Source organism: Anomaloglossus baeobatrachus, chromosome 2, assembly GCF_048569485.1.
Source record: "Anomaloglossus baeobatrachus isolate aAnoBae1 chromosome 2, aAnoBae1.hap1, whole genome shotgun sequence".
In the NCBI taxonomy this organism is placed as follows: Eukaryota; Metazoa; Chordata; class Amphibia; order Anura; family Aromobatidae; genus Anomaloglossus; species Anomaloglossus baeobatrachus.
The window spans coordinates 400,164,110-400,182,205 of NC_134354.1; the positions used below are offsets into that span (position 1 = coordinate 400,164,110).

General features: G+C 55.6%; 1 long non-coding RNA gene across 2 annotated transcripts in view; it reads left to right on the top strand.

The window, feature by feature from the left end:
- The first annotated feature begins 6,059 nt into the window (after positions 1–6,059).
- Positions 6,060–18,096, top strand: part of LOC142290171 (uncharacterized) — a 77,681-nt gene continuing 65,644 nt past the window's right edge. For both annotated transcript variants that reach the window (XR_012750230.1, XR_012750231.1), the window contains exon 1: positions 6,060–6,869. This is a non-coding gene — a long non-coding RNA (uncharacterized LOC142290171). The remainder of the gene's footprint in view (positions 6,870–18,096) is intronic.

Sequence of the window (18,096 nt, forward strand, 5' to 3'; positions counted from 1 at the left end):
GTGCTTCGGGGGCACGCCAACGCGAAGAGGCGTGCTTCGAGGGCACGCCAACGCGAAGAGGCGTGCTTCGGGGGCACGCCAACGCGAAGAGGCGTGCTTCGGGGGCACGCCAACGGGAAGAGGCGTGCTTCGGGGGCACGCCAACGGGAAGAGGCGTGCTTTGGGGGCACGCCAACGGGAAGAGGCGTGCTTCGGGGGCACGCCAACGGGAAGGGGCGTGCTTCGGGGGCACGCCAACGGCAAGAGGCGTGCTTCGGGGGCACGCCAACGGGAGGAGGCGTGCTTCGGGGGCACGCCAACGGGAGGAGGCGTGCTTCGCGGGCACGCCAACGGGAAGAGGCGTGCTTCGGGGGCACGCCAACGGGAGGAGGCGTGCTTCGCGGGCACGCCAACGGGAAGAGGCGTGCTTCGGGGGCACACCAACGAGAAGCTTGGCCCAAGAGAGGCCCAAGGGGACAGCCTGGTGGTTGGCCGAAGAAAGGCCCAAGGGTGTAGCCCGGCGGTTGGCCCAAGAGAGGCCTAAGGGTGCAGCCCGGCGGTTGGCCCAAGAGAGGCCCAAGGGTGCAGCCCAATGGTTGGCCCAGGAGAAACTCAAGGGTGCAGCCCGATGGCCCAAGACCCAAGGGTGCAGCCCAGTTGTCGGCCCAAGAAAGGCCTGAGGGTGCAGCCCGATGGTAGGCCCAAGGGTGCAGCCCGGTGGTTGGCCCAAGAGAGGCCCAAGGGTGCAGCCCAGAGGTTGGCCCAAGAGAGGCCCAAGGGTGCAGCTCAATGGTTGGCCCAAGGGTGCAGCCGAGTGGTTGGCCCAGGAGAGGCTCAAGGGTGCAGCCCCAAGACTCAAGGGTGCAGCCCAGTTGACGGTTCAAGAAAGGCCTGAGGGTGCAGTTGTCGGCCCAAGAAAGGCCTGAGGGTGCAGCCCGGTGGTCGGGCCAAGAGAGGGAAACAGGCAGCATGCCAACGGGAAGAGGCGTGCTTCGGGGGCACGCCAACGCGAAGAGGCATGCTTCGAGGGCACGCCAACGTGAAGAGGCGTGCTTCGGAGGCACGCCAACGCGAAGAGGCGTGCTTCGGGGGCACGCCAACGGGAAGAGGCGTGCTTCGGGGGCACGCCAACGGGAAGAGGCGTGCTTCGGGGGCACGCCAACGGGAAGAGGTGTGCTTCGGGGGCACGCCATCGGGAAGAGGCGTGCTTCGGGGGCACGCCAACGGGAAGAGGCGTGCTTCGGGGGCACGCCAACGGGAAGAGGCGTGCTTCGGGGGCACGCCAACGGGAAGAGGCGTGCTTCGGGGGCACGCCAACAGCAAGAGGCGTGCTTTGGGGGCACGCAAACGGGAGGAGGCGTGCTTCGGGGGCACGCCAACGGGCAGAGGCGTGCTTCGGGGGCACACCAACGAGAAGCTTGGCCCAAGAGAGGCCCAAGGGGACAGCCTGGTGGTTGGCCCAAGAGAGGCCCAAGGGTGCAGCCCGGCGGTTGGCCCAAGAGAGGCCCAAGGGTGCAGCCCAATGGTTGGCCCAGGAGAAACTCAAGGGTGCAGCCCGATGGCCCAAGACCGAAGGGTGCAGCCCAATTGTCGGCCCAAGAAAGGCCTGAGGGTGCAGCCCGATGGTAGGCCCAAGGGTGCAGCCCGGTGGTTGGCCCAAGAGAGGCCCAAGGTTGCAGCCCAATGGTTGGCCCAAGAGAGGCCCAAGGGTGCAGCCGAGTGGTTGGCCCAGGAGAGGCTCAAGGGTGCAGCCCGATGACCCAAGACCCAAGGGTGCAGCCCAGTTGACAGTTCAAGAAAGGCCTGAGGGTGCAGCCCGATGGTAGGCCCAAGGGTGCAGCCCGGTTGTCGGCCCAAGAAAGGCCTGAGGGTGCAGCCCGGTGGTCGGCCCAAGACAGGGAAACAGACAGCATGCCAACGGGAAGAGGCGTGCTTCGGGGGCACGCCAAAGCGAAGAGGCGTGCTTTGAGGGCACGCCAACGCGAAGAGGCGTGCTTCGGGGGCACGCGAACGGGAAGAGGCGTGCTTCGGGGGCACGCCAACGGGAAGAGGCGTGCTTCGGGGGCACGCCAACGGGAAGAAGCGTGCTTCGGGGGCACGCCAACGGGAAGAGGCGTGCTTCGGGGGCACGCCAACGGGAAGAGGCGTGCTTCGGGGGCACGCCAACGGGAAGAGGCGTGCTTCGGGGGCACGCCAACGGGAAGAGGCGTGCTTCGGGGGCACGCCAAGGGAAGAGGCGTGCTTCGGGGGCACGCCAACGTCAAGAGGCGTGCTTCGGGGGCACGCCAACGAGAGGAGGCGTGCTTCGCGGGCACGCCAACGAGAAGCGAGGCCCAAGGGGACAGCCCGGCGGTTGGCCCAAGAGAGGCCCAAGGGTGCAGCCCAATGGTTGGCCCAGGAGAAACTGAAGGGTGCAGCCCGATGGCCCAAGACCCAAGGGTGCAGCCCAGTTGTCGGCCCAAGAAAGGCCTGAGGGTGCAGCCCGATGGTAGGCCCAAGGGTGCAGCCCGGTGGTTGGCCCAAGAGAGGCACAACGGTGCAGCCCAGAGGTTGGCCCAAGAGAGGCCCAAGGGTGCAGCTCAATGGTTGGCCCAAGAGAGGCCCAAGGGTGCAGCCGAGTGGTTAGCCCAGGAGAGGCTCAAGGGTGCAGTCGATGGCCCAAAACCCAAGGGTGCAGCCCAGTTGATGGTTCAAGAAAGGCCTGAGGGTGCAGTCCGATGGTAGGCCCAAGGGTGCAGCCCGGTTGTCGGCCCAAGAAAGGCCTGAGGGTGCAGCCCGGTGGTCGGCCCAAGAGAGGGAAACAGACAGCATGCCAACGGGAAGAGGCGTGCTTCGGTGGCACGCCAACGCGAAGAGGCGTGCTTCGAGGGCACGCCAACGCGAAGAGGCGTGCTTCGGGGGAACGCCAACAGGAAGAGGCGTGCTTCGGGGGCACGCCAACGGGAAGAGGCGTGCTTCGGGGGCACGCCAACGGGAAGAAGCGTGCTTCGGGGGTACGCCAACGGGATGAGGCGTGCTTCGGGGGCACGCCAACGGGAAGAGGCGTGCTTCGGGGGCACGCCAACGGGAAGAGGCGTGCTTCGGGGGCACGCCAACGGGAAGAGGCGTGCTTCGGGGGCACGCCAACGGGAAGAGGCGTGCTTCGGGGGCACGCCAATGCAAGAGGCGTGCTTCGGGGGCACGCCAGCCTCAAGAGGTGTGCTTCGGGGGCACGCCAACGGGAGGAGGCGTGCTTCGCGGGCACGCCAACGGGAAGAGGCGTGCTTCGGGGGCACACCAACGAGAAGCGAGGCCCAAGGGGACAGCCCGGCGGTTGGCCCAAGAGAGGCCCAAGGGTGCAGCCCATTGGTTGGCCCAGGAGAAACTCAAGGGTGCAGCCCGATGGCCCAAGACTCAAGGGTGCAGCCCAGTGTTCGGCCCAAGAAAGGCCGGAGGGTGCAGCCCGATGGTAGGCCCAAGGGTGCAGCCCGGTGGTTGGCCCAAGAGAGGCACAACGGTGCAGCCCAGAGGTTGGCCCAAGAGAGGCCCAAGGGTGCAGCTCAATAGTTGGCCCAAGAGAGGCCCAAGGGTGCAGCCGAGTGGTTGGCCCAGGAGAGGCTCAAGGGTGCAGCCCGATGGCCCAAGACCCAAGGGTGCAGCCCAGTTGACGGTTCAAGAAAGGCCTGAGGGTGCAGTTGTCGGCCCAAGAAAGGCCTGAGGGTGCAGCCCGGTGGTCGGGCCAAGAGAGGGAAACAGGCAGCACGCCAACTGGAAGAGGCGTGCTTCGGGGGCACGCCAACAGGAAGAGGCATGCTTCGGGGGCACGCCAACGGGAAAAATCGTGCTTCGGGGGCACGCCAATAGGAGGAGGCGTGCTTCGGGGGCACGCCAATGGGAGGAGGCGTGCTTCGGGGGCACGCCAACGGGATGAGGCGTGCTTCGGGGGCACGCCAACGGGAGGAGGCGTGCTTCGAGGGCACGCCAACGGGGGGAGGCATGTTTCGGGGGCACGCCAACGGGAGGAGGCGTGCTTCGAGGGCACGCCAACGGGGGGAGGCATGTTTCGGGGGCACGCCAACGGGAGGAGGCGTGCTTCGAGGGCACGCCAACGGGAGGAGGCATGTTTCGGGGGCACGCCAACGGGAGGAGCCGTGCTTCGGGGGCACGCCAACGGAAAGAGGCGTGCTTCGGGGGCACGTCAACGGGAAGAGGCGTGCTTCGGGGGCACCCCAACGGGAAGAGGCGTGTTTCGGGGTCACGCCAACGGGAAGCGGTGGTTGGCCTAGGAGAGGCCCAAGGGTGCAGCCCGATGGCCAAAGATCCAAGGGTGCAGCCCAGTGGTTGGCCCAAGAAAGGCGTGAGGGTGCAGCCTGATGGTAGGCCCAAGGGTGCAGCCCGGTGGTCGGCCCAAGAGCGGCAACAGGCAGCACGCCAACGGGAAGAGGCGTGCTTCGGGGCACGCCACCGGGAAGAGTCGTGCTTCGAGGGCACGCCAACGGGAAGAGTCGTGCTTCGGGGGCACACCAACGGGAAGAGGCGTGCTTCGGGGGCACGCCAACGGGAAGAGGCGTGCTTCGGGGGCACGCCAACGGGAAGAGGCGTTTTTCGGGGGCACGCCAACGGGAAGAGGCGTGCTTCGGGGGCACGCCAACGTCAAGAGGCGTGCTTCGGGGGCACGCCAACCTCAAGAGGCGTGCTTCGGGGGCACGCCAACGGGAGGAGGCGTGCTTCGCGGGCACGCCAACGGGAAGAGGCGTGCTTCGGGGGCACACCAACGAGAAGCGAGGCCCAAGGGGACAGCCCGGCGGTTGGCCCAAGAGAGGCCCAAGGGTGCAGCCCAATGGTTGGCCCAGGAGAAACTCAAGGGTGCAGCCCGATGGCCCAAGACCCAAGGGTGCAGCCCAGTGTTCGGCCCAAGAAAGGCCGGAGGGTGCAGCCCGATGGTAGGCCCAAGGGTGCAGCCCGGTGGTTGGCCCAAGAGAGGCACAACGGTGCAGCCCAGAGGTTGGCCCAAGAGAGGCCCAAGGGTGCAGCTCAATGGTTGGCCCAAGAGAGGCCCAAGGGTGCAGCCGAGTGGTTGGCCCAGGAGAGGCTCAAGGGTGCAGCCCAATGGCCCAAGACCCAAGGGTGCAGCCCAGTTGACGGTTCAAGAAAGGCCTGAGGGTGCAGTTGTCGGCCCAAGAAAGGCCTGAGGGTGCAGCCCGGTGGTCGGGCCAAGAGAGGGAAACAGGCAGCACGCCAACTGGAAGAGGCGTGCTTCGGGGGCACGCCAACAGGAAGAGGCATGCTTCGGGGGCACGCCAACGGGAAAAATCGTGCTTCGGGGGCACTCCAATAGGAGGAGGCGTGCTTCGGGGGCACGCCAATGGGAGGAGGCGTGCTTCGGGGGCACGCCAACGGGATGAGGCGTGCTTCGGGGGCACGCCAACGGGAGGAGGCGTTCTTCGAGGGCACGCCAACGGGAGGAGGCATGTTTCGGGGGCACGCCAATGGGAGGAGGCGTGCTTCGAGGGCACGCCAACGGGAGGAGGCATGTTTCGGGGGCACGCCAACGGGAGGAGCCGTGCTTCGGGGGCACGCCAACGGAAAGAGGCGTGCTTCGGGGGCACGCCAACGGGAAGAGGCATGCTTCGGGGGCACCCCAACGGGAAGAGGCGTGCTTCGGGGTCACGCCAACGGGAAGCGGTGGTTGGCCTAGGAGAGGCCCAAGGGTGCAGCCCGATGGCCAAAGATCCAAGGGTGCAGCCCAGTGGTTGGCCCAAGAAAGGCGTGAGGGTGCAGCCCGATGGTAGGCCCAAGGGTGCAGCCCGGTGGTCGGCCCAAGAGCGGCAACAGGCAGCACGCCAACGGGAAGAGGCGTGCTTCGGGGCACGCCAACGGGAAGAGTCGTGCTTCGAGGGCACGCCAACGGGAAGAGTCGTGCTTCGGGGGCACACCAACGGGAAGAGTCGTGCTTCGGGGGCACGCCAACGGGAAGAGTCGTGCTTCGGGGGCACGCCAACGGGAAGAGTCGTGCTTCGGGGGCACGCCAACAGGAAGAGGCGTGCTTCGGGGGCACGCCAACGGGAAGAGGCATGCTTCGGGGTCACGCCAACGGGAGGAGGCGTACTTCGGGGACATGCCAACGGGAGGAGGCGTGCTTCGGGGGCACGCCAACGGCAAGAGGCGTGCTTCGGGGGCACGCCAACGGCAAGAGGCATGCTTCGGGGGCACACCAACGGGAAGAGGCGTGCGTCGGTGGCACACAAATGGCTTTTGATTTCATACCAGTGGCTGGACTTTTTCCTGCGTATTCGCTGTTGGCATGCTAAATAGGCCCAAGAATGTACCACATAGTTGTATAACAGCAAGAATACTTCCCAATGTAAGCAAAAAGGCCAATGAATGCATCCCACTGACAGGCTAAAAAGCCCAAGTGTGCACCATGGTGGTTTTAAAAAAGGCCAAAGGGAAATGTGCTCCAGTAACACACAAATGGGAAACCTTTTTAGTACAGAAATGCATTTGTGGATAGATTGGCACCCCAAAAATTTTGCAAAATTAGATTCTTTCAGTTAGGAGTCTCCAGCTCCACTAGTTAAGTAGGCAAGTGCATAGCAACAGGATTTTCTAGAGGATGCCAAAAGGAACATGTCATTAGACACCCTGGTATGAAGGATTGTGACTGTTTTTTATGTAGCAGACAAAAATGTACTGCCTTCTCAGTTTAGTTGTGTAGTTGTGGTTTTTCCAAAATTTTGTCACCATAATACATGTGAACCCATACTCGCACAGTGCCTCTTGTTGCAGGGATCAAAACGACAATAGTGCAACAAGATGTTGGCACTGAGCAGCAGGAGTTGGTTAAAGACACTGTAAGCAGTGACACAAGTCGATGTCAGAGAAAATCCAAGAAGCACCGCAGCAGCCGAGTAAGTCTTATTGTGATGGTTTAGACTGAGATGTATGATCAGATGAAGAGGGATGCCGTAAGAAATGAAATATGTTTAATATGTTAATACTCTTGAGTGTCTCAAAGCTATGGAGGGGAAAAAGGGGGTTTTCTTCAGTGGGGAAAGCTCAGAATAGTGAGTAAGGCTGGTTTCACACTACGTTTATTTAACATGCGTCCTCAACGTTTTTTTAGCGGAAAAACGGATCCAGTGCAAATGCGTTTTCATTTCAATGCATTTGCAATGGACTCGCGTTAACATGCGTTCACCTGCGTTTGCGTGCGTTATAGTGAGGATCCAGCGACTTGCAGTTTTTTAACATCTTTCAAAAACGCTACTTGTAGCGTTTTTGAGCTGCGTCCAAATACTGCATGTCACCGGTTCCTGACTAAACAGCACGCAAACGCAGGTGAACGCTGGCGTGCTGATAGACAGGATCCTGCTTGCTCTACTGAGCATGCCCAGAACCAGTCTCGCGTGATCTGTCTCTCTCTCCTCCTCCCTCCCTCACCCTCTCTCTCTATCTCTGTCTTTCCCCCTTCCTCCCCTCCCTCTCTCTCCCACCTGAGAGCTGCGGACACTCGTAACCAAGGTAAATATCGGGTAACCACTTCTCTTAGTTACCCGATGTTTACGTTGGTTACGTGTGCAGACAGCCCTGCTCCTAGCAGCTGCAGACGCTCGTAACCAAGATAAATATCGGGTATCCAAGCCCGATGTTTACCTTGGTTACCAGCGTCTGCAGCTGTCAGAAGCCGGCTCCCAGTCTAGTTCCCCTCACTCCCGATCACATGACTCCAATGCCCACCCCTAAACATCCAGTGACAGGATCCTGCAAAATAACAGATGCGTTTGTATGCGTTTTTTGCTGTAAAAGCAGGATCCGCTTTTGCAGCAAAAAAAGTTTGTGAAACCAGCCTTATTAGGAAAAGTTCTGGCGATCAGGGTTTTAAGATGTATATGTCTGTTCATTGTCCCCCCAGATTTAAAATCAGCAAATGAAATTGTCAAACTATGAAACTTGGGGTTGCCAATAATTTTGGAGGAAAAATTATTGAATTAAGTAAAATGGAAAGGAAAAAAGTGGGCTCGATAGAAGTCTAGTCAAAGTGATGCTTCTTTAACCCCTTCACGACCCCTGACTGATATATCCGTCATGGATCGTGTGAGGTTAATCCCTGCCCCCTGCCGAGGGCAGCTTGTGGCGATCCGCGCACATAACAGCTATGTTTAACAGCTGACGTGTGCATGCAAGTTACGAGTGGAATCACTTCCACCCGCGACTATTAACCCCTTACATGTCGCTGCCAAAGTCTGGCAGCGAGATGTATATGCGCGCGGCCATTACTTTCACTTACCGCCACCCCCACCGGAAGCCACGTGCGTGATCACATGACTTTCTGTGGTTGCCATGGTAGCACAGGGTCATGTGATGACACCTGTAGCTAACATGAGTCACTTTCAGTGCCGGCGGCATACTTCCGGCATTGAAAGTAAAGCAGCGTATCTGCAGTTCTCAGCTCTGTATAAGAGATCTACAGATATGGAAAAGCGATCGGATTGTTGATCCATATAGTCCCCTAGGGGGACTAGTAAAATAAAAAAAACAAAAACCTAAAAGTTCAAATCACCCCCCTTTCACCCCATTGAAAATTAAAGGGTTAAAAAAATAAAAAAACTTACACATATTTGGTATCGCCGTGTTTAGAAATGCCCGATCTATCAAAATGGAAAATAAATTAATCTGATTGGTTAAAAAAAATTCCAAACGACAAAATTACATTTTTTGGTTGCCGCACGTTTTGCGCAAAATGCAATAACAGGCAATCAAAACGTAGCATCTGCACAAAAATGGTACCATTAGAAATGTCAGCTCGAGACGCAAAAAATAAGCAGTCAGCCATAAATACCAAAAAATGAGAACGCTACGGGTTTCGGACAATGGCGCAAAACGTACGCCACTTTTATTGGATAAGCTTGTGAATTTTTTTTAACCCCTTAGAAGTAAAGCTATACATGTTTGGTGTCTACAAACTCGCACCAACCTCAGGCATCACAGCAACACATCAGTTTTACCATTTAGTGATCATGGTGACTAATATCCCAAAAAATATTGTGCAATCACACTTTTTTTGCAGTTTTTCCACACTTGGAATTTTTTGGCTGATTTCCAGTACACTATTTGGTAAAACTTATGGTTTAATTCAAAAGTACAATTCGTCCGCAATAAACAAGCCCTTATATGGCAAGATTGAAGAAAAATTAAAAAAGTTACGGCTCTCGGAAGAAGGGGAGCAAAGAAAAAAAAAAAAACGGAAAACGCTTTGTAGCTGAAGGGGTTTAAGAAGGGTTGTAATGGTGGCAATTAGAAATATGTAGTTTTTGTTAGGTTTCCACTACTACAAGATCCAAGGTACCTTTAGCTGCACCACAACCAATGTGGTGTACTTAAAGGAGTTGTCCGACATTAGCTTACCAAACATTTTTGAGTTTATCTGTGCTGTATTGTCATATAAATCACCCCTACATTGTTGTTTTTTTTGTTTTCTAACTTTTGTTCCTCTTGAATTATCCCTTTAATCTCTGCAGCTCCATGTTTACATTCAGCTCCAGCAAACTGACCACTTCCTGTGCCATACCTCCCAGTCACAGATGGCACCGCCCAGCCTCAGTGTCCAGGCTCGCCCCCTGCCCGTTCTCAGTGTCCAGGCTCGCCCCCTGCCTGCCCCCTGCACACACATTCCCTATCAGTATTCTGCCCCAGCACCTGACCTGTCATCACTCTAGCATTGGAAATAATAGCCCCACATCGGGCTCTGCGCCCCCCACACACATCGGGCTCTGCAATCCCCCCCACACACAAATGGCGCTCTGTACCGACCCCCCCCCTCCCCACCATCGTTCTGTACCGACCCTCACCCCCATAGGGAACACATGTAGGCTACATTCACATGACCGTTCCGTTTTTGTGGTCCGCAAAAAAAGGTCCGTTTTTTTCACGGATGCATCTGTGTCATCCGTGTGCCTTCCGTTTTTTTGCGGACCGCAAAAAACGGAAGCAGCAAGAAAGATAAATAGATGAGTAGATATAGAGATGGATATAGATATAGAGACAGAGAGATAGACGGATGCATGAATTAGATAGATAGATGAGAAAGACCTATATAATGTCCCACCTCCCTGCATATTCTAAGCTGGCACCCTTTAGTGACTTTCATGTGGCACTAAAGGGTGCTTAGCCTTGTATTTAGCAAAAAAAATAAATAATTAAAAAACAAACGACGTCAGGTCCCCCCTATCTTTTGTAGCCAGCTAGGGTAAAGCAGACGGCTGCAGCCTACAAACCACAGCTGGTAGCTTGACCTTGGCTGGTAATCCAAAACAGAGGGCACCTCACGCTGTTATTTTAAATTATATAAATAATTTAAAACAAACGTGAGGTCCCCCCCAAATTGGATCACCAGCCAAGGTAAAGCGGACAGCTGTGGTCTGGTATTCTCAGACTAGGGAGGTCCACTGTTATTGGACACTCCCCAGTCTAAAAATAGCAGGCTACAGCCGCCCCAGAAGTGGCGCATCCATTAGATGTGCCAGTCCTGACGCTTCGCCCCAACTCATCCCATTGCCCTGGTGCGGAGGCAAACGGGGTAATATACGGGGTTGATGCCAGATGTGTAATGTCACCTGGCATCAAGCCCAGCAGTTGGTGTTGTCAGGCGTCCATCAGACACCCGACATCACCAACCCAGTCAGTAATAAAAAAAAAATAGACAACAAAAAAAGTTTTATTTGAAAAAACACTCCCTAAAACATTCCCTCTTTCACCAGTTTATTGAAAAGAACAATAAAATCAGGGTCCGGCGTAATCCAATAAGGGGGTCCCATGACATCCATACCATAGTCAATGTCCCAGTCAATGAAGAACAGAATGTTCCCCATTGTCTGGGAGACCAGTGAAGTTACCTGAGCTAACATCAATAGGTCAGCCCAGGTCACTGCAGGGGATGATGAGCGCTGCTGGCAGGAGGTTATATGAGATCATTACCTCCTGTGACGATCTCCTCTGCCGACGTCACAGCTGTCGCTGACTTCTATGCCCACCGCGTTCTCAGCAGTATCGCGAGAGCCCGTGACATCACCGCTAGTGACAGTCTCGAGCCGCCCGCGAGACGTGACGTGAGAACGCGGCGGGCATAGAAGGCAGTGACAGCGCTGACGTCGGCAGAGGAGGAGATCGTCACAGAAGGTAATGATCTCATATAACCTCCTGCCAGCAGCGCTCATCATCCCCGCGGCTGCACGCGCTGTGAGAAGCTGCTGATACACTGAGTGCGAGCAGCCGCGGGGCTGGCAGGGAGCGGGACACAGACTGCACGGGCACTCCTGCTATCCTAAGCACTGTAAGCAGGGGGGCCGGTGCTGGCGGTGACACCGTAGGCGGGGAGAGTACGGGGTGCAGGGGAATGTGTGGGAGGGTGCAGGGAAGGGGGCGGGGACTCACACACTGTACCTGCCCAGCAGGGCGGCAACATGCTGTTCCCAGATTTGCATGTCAACATGGTCCTGCCCATGTTCACATGAAATGACCGGAAGCAGCAAAATCGCGGCAGGAGTGGTCACATGACCGCTCTGAGCCGGGGGAGAGGGGCTGACAGCAGGGCAGGTAAGTGCTCACTATCTACTTACCTGCCCCAATGTAGCCCAATAGGGTAATAATAAAAAAAAGTCAAAATAAGCCGGATAACCCCTTTAATTATATGTAAAAAAATGTCCAACTGGGGAGACAGGACAACAGTTCAGAACAAGGATGAATTCTCATCGCCACACAATTAAAGAAAAAAGGATTGATCTATTTGTGGCTAAACATTTTTGTAACCCAGAGCACAGCATCATGGACATGAAATTGTGGTATTGAAAGGAAATTTCAAATCCCAGAGAGACAGACTCTGGGAATACAAACTTATGATGACCTTTGACACATTCAGAGCAGGAATGAATGTATCACATGAATTTGTTTTTTTACATCAATTAAGAAATGTGCTCCTCAGAGGATCTGGGAGCATCACAACTCTTGACCAGACCTCAATCAGAGGTCAATAAAACTTCCACACTCCTTATATATGAACTGCTGCAATATTTACTGTCACAACTGATTGTCCCCTTGCCATGCTGATAGTTCTGCTTCACACAACTTGTCTTAGTTACTGCTACATTCTGTCCTGTTATGTATAAATGTGTGACTCTTCAGATTGATGAAGAGATCTGAGTAGTCTTGAAAGCTTGATATTATTACCATCTTTTCAGTTAGCCATTAAAAGGTATCAACCTTTTTAAAGAATTTTTTATCTCTACTGGTTAACACAGTACAAAGATATGTTATGTTTCCTGAACTTTGCACGTTGAGAGTGCAATGAAGATTTTCTTCAGGCAACTGAAGTTAAGCAGAGTTAAGGGCCATTTACACGCTGTGACATCGCTAACGATATATCGTCGTGGTCACGGTGTTTGTGACGCACATCCGGCGCCGTTAGCGACATCGCAGCATGTGACATGCAGGAGCGACCTTAAACGATCACAAACGAGATACAAATCGTTGGTATATGAGAGGTCATTCATTTACCAAAAATCGTTGTCTCATACGTAGCGAGGTTGTTCCTCGTTCCTGTGGCATCACACATCGCTATGTGTGACACCGCAGGAGCAACGAACATCTCCTTACCTGCGTCCACCGGCAATGAGGAAGGAAGGAGGTGGGCGGCATGTTCCGGCCGCTCATCTCCGCCCCTCCTCTTTGACGGCCGTTTTGTGACGTCGCTGTGATGCCGAACGCACCTCCCCCCTTGAAGGAGGGCACAGCGACGACGCAAAACAGGTATGTGCGCGTGACGCTGCCGTAGCGATAATGTTCGCTACGGCAGCAATCACCACATATCGCACCAACGACAGGGTTGGGTGCTAACGCTCACGACATCGCTAGCAATCGCTAGCGATGTTGCAGCGTGTAAAGCACCCTTTAGGGGTCAATAAAACCTTTCAACAAATGAGGGTTATACATTTTTCAATAGAGAATTTTGCAGTATGAGGAAAATTAATGCACTAATTTATCCATGAATGCCTCGTTCATTGGGTTTTGATACCTTTTTTTGAAGAGAGATGGAGTTCTCCAACTCCATCTCTCTTCAAAAAAGGGGCGACAGAAGAAATTTACTGGTAGAATTATTCCAAATTGTAGGGGCAGGTGAGCTTTAGAAAGTTAAATTGGAAAATAGTTGGGTGTTTTTTGGACAGACAACCAAACCAAAATATAAATGTCTTAGAGGTATGAAAAAGTGACTGATTTATTAGATCCTCTAAAATCAGAATAACTTTATTAAATACTAGAAGGTGGCCCGATTCTCCGCATCGGGTATTCTAGAATTTACGTATTGTGTAGTTAATGTATGATTTTTGTTATATATATATATATATACATATATAGATGTTGTCTGTAGTTACCAAGTGTTTGTGTAGGGCGCTGTACATGTTCTGGGTGTTGTCTGGGTTTGGCGGGGGGTGAGAGCGTTGTATGTGTGTTGCGTTGTTTGTGGAGCACTGTGTGTCTGTAGCGTTGTGTGTGTGTGTGTGTGTGTGTTGCGCGGTTTGTGTGGGTGTGGTGTGTTTTGGGGGGAGGTATGTTTTGTGCAATGTGTGTGTGTTGCGTGGTATGTGCGTATATTTATGTATGCCGCGGTGTTTGTGTGTTGGGTGTTGTGTGTGTGCAGCGTTGTCTGTGTGTGTGGGTGTCTGTGTAGGGCGGTGTTTGTGGTTCCCAGTGTGTGTGTGGTGTGTTGTGTGTGTGTGTGTGTGTGTGTGTGTTGGGGGGAGGTGTGCACCTCCCATCGTGCTCCATCCCCCATGCTGCGCACCCCCCATCGTGCTCCATCCGCCATGCTGCGCACTCCCAAACATGCTCCATCCGCCATGCTGCGCACTCCCAAACGTGCTCCATCCGCCATGCTGCGTACTCCCAAACGTGCTCCATCCGCCATGCTGCGCACTCCCAAACGTGCTCCATCCGCCATGCTGCGCACTCCCAAACGTGCTCCATCCCCCATGCTGCGCACCCCCCCCCATCGTGCTCCATCCCCCATGCTGCACCAGCATCAGCCTCTCTGCCCCCAGCATCAGCCTCTCTCCTCCCAGTATCAGCCTCTCTCCTCCCAGCATCAGCCTCTCTCCTCCCAGCATCAGCCTCTCTGTCCCCAGCATCAGCCTCTCTGTCCCCAGCATCAGCCTCTCTGTCCCCAGCATCAGCCTCTCTCCTCCCAGCCTCAGCCTCCCCCAGCATCAGCCTCTCTTCTCTCAGCCTCCCCCCTGCCAGCCTCCCTCCTCCCAGCCTCCCCCAGCATCAGCCTCCCCCTCCCAGCCTCCCCCAGCATCAACCTCCCCCTCCCAGCCTCCCCCAGCATCAGCCTCCCCCTCCCAGCATCAGCCTCTCGCCTCCCAGCCTCCCCCAGCATCAGCCTCTCTCCTCCCAGCCTCCTCCAGCATCAGCCTCTCTCCTCCCAGCCTCCCCCAGCATCAGCCTCCCCCTCCCAGCCTTCCCCAGGATCAGCCTCTCTACTCCCAGCCTCCCCCTCCCAGCCTCCCCCAGCATCAGCCTCTCTCCTCCCAGCCTCCCCCAGCATCAGCCTCTCTCCTCCCAGCCTCCCCCAGCATCAGCCTCTCTCCTCTCAGCCTCCCCCAGCATCAGCCTACACCCTCCCAGCCTCCCCCAGCATAAGCCTCTCTCCTCTCAGCCTCCCACAGCATCAACCTACACCCTCCCAGCCTACCCCAGCATCAGCCTACCCCAGCATCAGCCTACCCCAGCATAAGCCTACCCCAGCATCAGCCTCTCTTCTCCCAGCCTCCCCTAGCATCAGCCTCCCCCTCCCAGCCTTCCCCAGGATCAGCCTCTGTCCTCCCAGCCTCCCCCAGCACGCCGTGCTCCTCTGCCGACACTCACAGATCCGATCGCATACACTCACACACACACACACACACACTCACACATCAGAACACACTCACACACATCCGATCGCATACACTCACACACACACTGACGATATCGCACATACGCGCTCACACTCACAACATCCGGAGATACCACATGCTTCTGGCCATGTGATCCTCCGGCAGGTCCTGGAAGGTCACACCACAGTATCGCCGCCGAGAAGCAAGCGATATCCCAGGATGTTGTGAGTGTGTGGATGCGATGTGATGTGTGTGTGAGAGTGAGTGTGATCTGATGTGTGTGTGTGTGTGTTGTTATGTGTGTGCGTGTGAATGTTCCGCCGCTGCAGGACCTTGATGCGCTGGTAACTATGCTACCATGGTTACCAGCGTACCCGTCCCCCGCTCGCACGGGAGCCCACACCAGCATACGGCGGCAACCCCAGCAATGCGAGGGTATGTGTCGGCTGGGTTGGCGGCGTACGCTGATGTGGGCTCCCGGGGGTACAGTACTCACCTGGGAGTCGTGGCTCCGTGTCGGTTCGGGGAATGCGTGCGGGGGGCGGGGCCAGAGCGACCGTGCATTGCATGAGGGGGGCGGGGCGTGGCCGAGTTGCCAATGCGTGCAAGGTGCCGGGGCGAGAGGCCAATCCGTGTGGGGGGAGGAGCCTGGGCGAGCAGCCGGCCAATCCGTGTGTGGGCAGAGCCTGGGCGAGCGGCCAATCCGTGCGGGGGGCGGGGCCATGGCGAGCCCAGCGGACAATCAGCTTTGTGTCACCATAAGGACACAATTTTGGAGCAAGACAGACAGACAGACAGACAGACAGAATAAGGCAATTATATATATATATAGATCATTAAAAATCCGTCAATAGTCAAAACATCCAGACAAGACAGAAAACAAACAAAGAAAGGGTGTATGATCAACAACCCAATACTTTGAAGGTGGAAAAATAGGAAAATGAAGGGCCCAGGGTCAAAGGGATTTTCAACATCAGGATATGAAGCCTAAAATGTTCCCCATCTGTGCCCTGCCTTACAGTGGAGGTATTTACCCTAATTTATTTGGTGGCCCCGCTCAATGGCAGCTAGCCCTGAATGACCCTTCCTTCCACTTAGAGGCACCCACCACCTCAGGAAAACAAAAGATTTTTATGAACGTCCTCAGGTTCAGCCCGCTTGTGTCTATTCAGAATCAGCAACTATAACACCCTCTGTTTTTGTTTTGTTTTCTGTCTTGTCTGGATGTTTTGACTTGATGGATTTTTAATGATATTTAACCTCATAACGACGGCCGTACGACTTAAAGCGGCGGCAAAACAGGGTACTTTTCTTCATCGTTCCTTATGGGAGACCCAGACCATGGGTGTATAGCTTCTGCCTCCGGAGGACACACAAAGTACTACACTAAAAGTGTAGCTCCTCCCTCCGAGCATATACACCCCCTGGATGACAAATCCAACCAGTTCAATGCTTTGTGTTCAGGAGGTCACACACACACATGCATTCTCATCTGAATTTTGATTTTTGATTTCAAAGATTTGGAAGAAAAGCGGGTCCAATCTGGACTCCCGGCATGTCCCTTCTCACCCCACTGTGTCGGCGGTGCTGTTAAGGTTGATTTTACAAGGCTGGAGTCTTCACATGCCGCGCTCCTTCACCATCCCCTGAGGCTCTGGCTTGAAGTGGGAGCCATCACGGTTCTCACTGCTTTGCAGGAGACCGGTCTCCATCCGCAGCCCTTTCAGGACCCTGCCGGACGGAGCGCTCACCCCCCAGGGACCTGGCCCTGCGTCTCATAAGCCAAGTATTGAGACGTTATTCAGGGGTCCCTTGTACATTTATTGTGGGGAGAGTGTGTTTTGTTCACTTTGCTGTGATTTCCGGCCGGTTCTCTGGTTTTTCCTGAGAACCGCGCCGAGGGTGCCTGCTCGTCGGCCGCATGGAAAAATCTAGGCCCCGGCTTCAGATGCGGCCTAGTTTCGTTTTCAGTGCCCCTGCATGTCAGTCATGCAGGGGAACAGTGCGGCGCCGCCCACCGGCCGTTCAGCAGAGGGGAGGACACTCCTCTCTGAGAAGATGTTCCCCTCCCCTGTGTTTCTCCTTGGCCCTCCGGTTCCCGCTCCTGGACTAAACCCCGCCCCCCTCCTCACTCCGGCGCCATTTTATCAGCGTTCTCACACTGATCGGCGCTGGCTGCTGCAGCTCTGCATCTGCTGGGGGTCTGAGCTGTGGAATCCGGAGGGCACACAAAAAGCGGTCTGGTAAGCCACAACCGCTGGTTGTGGACTTTATTATACACTCTCTGGGGGTCATTCTGAAGAAGTGTGTTCTTTACTGCAGAGCCTCCACCTCAGCAGCATGTCTCTCACTAGGAGCAAGGCTGCAAGGCTTTACTCTATATGCACTGCATGTAAGCTCATACTGCCTGAACCGAGCACATATCCACATTGTGATGCCTGCTCTAACATGGTGGTGCCTCAGCCTGGAGTCTCCCTAGGGTCCCTCCGGCTGCTCCAGCCCCGGTGGCTGAACCCCCGGCTTGGGTAGCATCGTTTTCTAAAGCTATCTCACAGTCCTTTGCCGACTACATGGGACAGCTGTCCCGGACTCTGCTGACCATGCATCAGCCCCCTTCTCAGGGCGCCTCTGCTGCTCCGACTCGCTCTGCAGAGCTCACAGAGGATTTTTTATCTGTTCCCGGACCCCGTCCTCCTAAACGGAGACGCAGGGACTCTTCTCCCTCCTCGTCCCACGGCTCTGATTCACGAGCTGACTTGAAGGGCGAGGAGGATGCCTTTACTGTGGGCTCGGACGCTACCTCTATGTACCCCATTGATCTATCTGACGGTGATGCGGATGTTAGTGACTTGATTGCGTCCATTAACTCCGTTCTGAACCTCAATCCACCAGTGTCAGAGGAACAAGCCTCTCTGGTAGAAAAACACCAGTTTACCTCACCTAAGAGCGCAAGGAGTATGTTTTTTAACCACTCCAGTTTTCAGGCCACTGTGACCAAGCCCAGGGCCTGTCCTGACAAACGCTTCCCAAAGCGTAGTTCTGATGACCGTTTTCCCTTTCCACCAGAAGTGGTCAAGGAGTGGGCTCAGTCACCAAAGGTGGATCCTCCGGTGTCTAGAATCTCAGCCCGGACAGTTGTATCTGTGGCCGATGGCACCTCACTTAAGGATCCCACTGACCGCCAAGTTGACCTTCTGGCCAAATCTGTATA